Source organism: Giraffa tippelskirchi, chromosome 3, assembly GCF_054371585.1.
Source record: "Giraffa tippelskirchi isolate mGirTip1 chromosome 3, T2T-mGirTip1v1.2.pri, whole genome shotgun sequence".
NCBI lineage: Eukaryota > Metazoa > Chordata > Mammalia > Artiodactyla > Giraffidae > Giraffa > Giraffa tippelskirchi.
Window position 1 is genome coordinate 118,163,907 of NC_137277.1, and position 6,233 is coordinate 118,170,139.

The following is a 6,233-nucleotide window of genomic DNA, read 5'->3' on the forward strand; positions in this document are numbered from 1 at the left end:
AAGGGATTGAAAAACTTCAACCATGAGCCATATGTGCCTCACAATAAGATGGATTGAGCCATGCCAATTAATTTATGAACTATCTACAGCTGCTTTCACACTACAATGGTAGAATTGAGTGACAGAAATCTGCAAAGCCAAAATTGACAATTTGGCCCTTTCAAGAAAAAAAAGTTTGCTAACTCCTAAAATAATATAAAATACTATGTATATATACATATATACATATGTATATATATGCATACACACATATATATATTGAGTTAAACACTATTTCACCTTTTAACTACATGTTTGAAAGCTACTTTTGTAATGCACTAAGTCTTCAAAGATCTTTAAAACTGGAAGGCAAGCAGGCTATTCATAAACACCTACATTTCAGGAAGTCTGTTTAAATGGCTCCTTTGTTTTCTCTTATGTGAAAGAGTCCCTAGTCTTTCCTTCTAGGGAGGGACTCTGGCCCAAGTGCCCAAGAATGTCAAAAAAGTCACATTTTACTGATTGCTTTTTCTGTGTTAGTCAGATCCCAAATGACTGTCATGGAGTCATATTTTCCTTCATCCCATTAGTACGGGAATGCTGAATTTATGTGTAGCACAGACACAATTGAAGGATTACCTCTCATATAAGACCTGTCTGGCTTAATACATATTATCCTTGGCATTATCTCTGAATTTAGAGGACTGAGCAACAATTAGGAAACATCATCCTTTAAGAAAGTACTTTTAATTATTTTGTCATTAGTCTGATTAGATCAATAAAGAATTTTGGGGGGGGAGTGCTCTCTCTCACTCCTCTTAATATCCATGGCATCTACTGATGACTGTGACTTGAATACCTGATTTGGAGATAGTCTGTTATAGATGATCATTTTTCTCAATGCAAAGATGTTTCTCATTAGATGCTTTAGAAAATGTTATGTCACCATTTCTGGTTACTAGGAGACTGCAGTATATCTAAAGAATATATGATTAATCCATGGGCTTGGGTCCACAGTAATTTAGGCACATTCTAAATGCAAGATTTAACCATGACCTTCTTGTCACCAAGGTTTCAAGCACAAATAAAGATGACAACCAAATGAAGATGTCACTTGCCAATAATCGATGCACTTTCTCTTATTCATGAATCAGAGAGTCTTTTTATTTTCAATTCCCTAAAATATTTAAGTGAAATATACTTTAGGGCCTCTATGACTTTTATTTATGACAAACTCACAATCAATTCACACATGTGTAGAATAATCCTCACTTCCAGGGAAAATAAATGACTACAATACGCCCAGGTTCCCACTAAATGTTCAACATGGAGAGAAAGCAGAAGATTAGTAAGTGAACTGACACTATAAGGAAAAGAAAGAAGACTTTATATGTCAAATGAAAGTTCTTTAAAGGAACTGTTAAAGCTGTAGCTTTCAGATAGCCTAGGAAGTTTTAAATGGCCGCTCATCGTGAGTAACTCATTTCGAGTACATTTGAAAGGCAGAACATCTAAACGTGCGGTGGCCTTTCCACCTCTCAGGAACTTTGATTGGTCCCTGACTGCGAAGGAGAATGCACAGAACTGAGTCACCAGCACGGCTTCTATAGCACCCTGGGGTCCTTTGGAAACAAGTCCTCATCCAACCTCAGTCTGAGATGGGTTAGAATAGTGACTCCTCCAGGCAGGGGTCTGAGATAAACGACCTCCAGAGTCCTCGCTCAGCCTCACGATTCTTTGATTTGGAACTGATGAAGTGCAGGCCGACTTAAAGTAGGTCATCCAGAGAGCTCTCATCCTGGCATGTAGTTGGCAGTCACTAGTGTGGTGCAGAGGGAGAGTGTGAGAGAGTGAGACAGAGATAAAGAAAAGTAGCAATGGACATTTTTTAAAAGCGAATCTTCCTACATTTTTTCATTGTCCCTAAAGATTCAGTATCCTTCTTTCTCCTCTAGGAAGCCACTTCTGTGAATAGTAGGACTGATTATCACGAGCATGAGAGTGCAAAATTATATATGATTGTTCATGGTACCTATGTTGACAAAGCTACTGTGAAAAGAAACAGTTGATGCTTCTGCCTGTTATATGATTGGCTGAGGGCAGATAGCACTTGGATTCTTTTTATCTTTTGGGTCAAATTCTCTTCATTGTAATCTATAATTATATCTAGAAATCTAAATTAAATCTACATTTAAAGTTGGATTTTTAAATGCATGGATTTAATTCAATCTGGGACCTTAATGAATGACCTATAAGTTGTCAATCATTTAACTCCTTTGTAACTATTTTTCTCTTTCAACCTGCAACAAAGCCTCTTGATATACTACCATCTACATTATATACCATAATATATGTAGAAGAAAAGTTGGATGTTACTTTAAGTTATTTGTGTCTTTGTAACTTTTGTGAGCTATCCAATTATGCTTCTTTAATAATTTACATAACTCCTCATGGGATTTTCACATTACAAGAAATCTTTGTGGTCATCTAATTCAGTGCTTTCATCAGTAAAAAATGGGAAATTTCCTATCTTTTTGTGTCACTTTTTGCATCCTGTGTGCCAAAGCTATTGTCTTTCACTTAATAGTAAAATGTATTTTTCACCATTATTTCCAATGAATTAATTTACCAACACAATTTCTTATCAAACCAGAAGATTAGGCCAACTTTTCTTTTAAAATGGTCTTCTTCATAAAAGGTAAAAATGCTCACTCGTCTTGTATCAATACAGAGTTGTTTGAGTTTGTTTTTTTACTATAGAAATAATTTCAAAAGGATACATCTATTCTGAATTTTTCTTTCCTCTTTGTTATACCTTAGTTTGAGTTGGCTTGAGTTGGGTTGTGCTCTGAAGTTCTTTCTGAAAAAAGAGCAAACTCATTGCTCTGAATATAAAACTCATGTCCTTGGCCTCATTAACAAAGTCATTTAAAGAATTATAGGCTCTAGATATATATTTTTTTTCTCTCACTCACCAGTTTTACTGTGGTGATTTTTCTAAGCACTTCATTAATATGACTATCATGGCTGACTTATAGCTTATATAGTGAAGACAGAAGTCACTATTTGCCTCAATATATATGTTTATTGGATGGAATGGAGAAAGCTCCCTTATGGCTAATGAAAAATATATGCTACACTGAAATAAATTCATAGAAACCAATACATCCACAAAAGAATTGATTTATTTACAGAGTAAGTGTATTTATTTTTATTGCAAAATATCTTTAGGGAGAAGGAAATACAGCAGATTTTTTTGTTTTATAGATCTTCACAAACTATTTCAAAAAGTTGGGAATAATGTAATTTGACAGTTTGAAGAGCGTAATATAAGCAAAATAGTATTTGGATTGTCTAATAAAATAGTGTGGATTAATATGTTTTCCCAAAAAATTACAAACAGATTGCATCTATTTATTATGGTAACCCTAGTAAGGCTTTATGTTTTTCATTTTCTCTTTAAAATGTGTGTATTAGTCATTCAGTTGTGTCCGACTCTGCAGCTGCACAGACTGTAGCCCGCCTTGCTCCTCTGTCCATGTAATTCTCCAGGCAAGAATACTGGAGTGGATAGCCATTCCCTTTCTCCAGGGGATCTTCCCTACCCAGGGATCTAACTCAGGTCTCCTTCATTGCAGGCAGATTCTTTACTTGTCTGAGCCACCAGGGAAGCCCTTTTATAATGCCCTTGTACATAACAAAATTATTTCTGAAGCTACATTTGAAATGTGATCAACTCAGCCTGGTTAGTAAATCAGATACTCTGAATTAGAGGAGATTTCTGGTAGATGGGCTGTTTGCTGTTCATATTCCAAACATTTGGATTTTTAAATCCCATTAGCCAATGACAGTGAGAAATAGCAAAGTTGAAAAAATTTGCCAACAAAAATCGGCAAATGAAAGTGAAAGTCACTCAGTCATGTCTGACTCTTTGTGACCCCATGGACTATACAGTCCATGGAATTCTCCAGGCCAGAATACTGGAGTGGGTAGCCTTTCCCTTCTCCAGGGCATCTTCCTGACCCAGGAATCGAACCGGGGTCTCCTGCATTTTAAAAGCTGCACTGCAGCTTTACCAGTTAAGCTGTCAGGGAAGCCCAGTTACAATACAGATCTACTCAGACCATTAGAATAAGTAATATAAGTCTACTGCCCATGAGATAAGTAAATTCCCTTTAAATGGCTTTGACTATTTTTAAACAATTTTGTTTTTGTTTTATTTTAACAAAATTTATTGCTGTCGGTAAGTTTTAAGTGGAGGTTATATAACCCATGTAAATATTGTCTTGAGCAATATAGATATGCAAGTTTCCTCCTGAACAGAATAATAAAATACATATTCATCTGATCTCAGCAGGCCTCAGCCTGCAGTGGCTTGAAGCATGATTTTAGTTTCCAGCTAAAGACTGAGGTCGGACGATGGCAGTAAGAATGCTGAATCCTAGCCACTGGACCACTGATCAGTGACAAGGGCCTGGCCCCTTGACTTTGCAGAAATGAATCCTCACAAAGTCAGAAAAGTAGTAGAACAAGAAAAGTTTTTATTAGAAGGAAAAAAGAGTACCTGTGGATAGACACACAGGCAGCCTCAGGGAGGAAGTCAAGCCCTCATGGTGGTTTGAATCACATATATGAGGCATTTTTCCAGGTTTCCTTTGGCAATCATGTCACTTTGCCTCGTTCTGAGTCTCTGTTTGGCATATCTCAGGATATACCAAATATCCTCCCTTACATATGCCTCCCATGAGTAAGCATGCACCTCTTAGCCAGCAAAGAGGCCTGTGAGTAGATTGACATTACTCCCCTTTTGAACTCCAAGGAGCCTTTCTGTGCATGTATAGTTAGGAAGGTCTCCTTGACTTTGAAAATGCGAAATAGGTGGTCTCTATCTTTCATCTGGGCAACGCCCAGCCTCTCTTATCTTCAACTTGGAATATCTATCCATAGGGGACAACTACAGCTGTTCAGCCTGGGGCCCATCTATCTCCCACCTCTCATACAAAGGCTATTTTGTTTGTTTGATTTTTTTAAATTCATAGGTGGCAAAGACATGCTGTTTCAAATTTGGATCTCTGTAATAACCTGTAATGACAAGCTCACAGAGAAGACCATTTTCCACCCTCATCAAAAGTGTGAAGACCCCAAAGAAATACCACATAGGTATAGGGAAACTGCTAACAGGAACCAAAATTATATTGTTATTATTTTAATTATAAAATGCAGTGGAAACACTTGAACAAATGAATGCAAACATTTGAATATTCAAAATGAATCATTACCATGTGTGTAGGCAAGACATTTGGCAAATGCAGAAAAATTGAACACTGAGGATTTGTGATAAACTACGGTTACAACAAAGCTGTTGGAATTAATGTTTTAATTTGTGCTTGGGAATATGAAGCCATAGCTTATCATCCTGGCCAGGCAGACTTGTTGAGTGTTTCTGTTTCTGAACTCTTTCATTAACATTTTAAAAGCTGTTCCAATATGACAATATGGTTTCTCCTTCTTCTATTTGTTACATGCCTAAGTAGTGAGAAGAACTCCTAGGATAGAATGATCAACACGTTGAATCACAGCACACAATTTGAAGGGGACAGAACCCAAACCAAGATATTTTAGACAATGGATTAGAACAAACACACAAATAAATAGAACATTTTTTAAAGGTAATTATATCGTTGCTCAGAATACACTAAAAATCTCAAAGAGAAGACATAAGCCATCTATATTTCATGAATGCTTTGGTTTTTCCACTCCAGGAATGATAACACCTGGAGAAAAAATTCTGCTCTCATTCTACAAAAGACATTTGTTCAATGCATGTGCTTAAAACTTACTGTGTGTGAGGTCCTTATTAGGTACCGGGGTAAACTTAGTCTTCAAGGAGCTTACACTTTAAATGCAGTGAGGCAGATTTCAGTGAAAAATAATGCAGTACAGACATCAGTCAATCTAACAGCCAATGGCTTTCTCTAATGAATAAAATGTAAGGGATCTTCAGAATGAGTAGCAACCTTCCCAGGTGGTGCTAGTGGTAAAAAACAAAAACAAAACAAAACAAAAAACCTGCCTGTCAATGCAGGAGATCTAAGAGATGTAACTTCCACCCCTGGGTTGGGAAGATCCCCTAGAGGAGGGTGTGGCAACCCACTCTAGTATTCTTGCCTGGAGAATCCCATGGACAGAGGAGCCTGGAGGGCTATAGTCAGTGTGGTCACAAAGAGTTGAACACAACTGAAGTGACTTAGCAG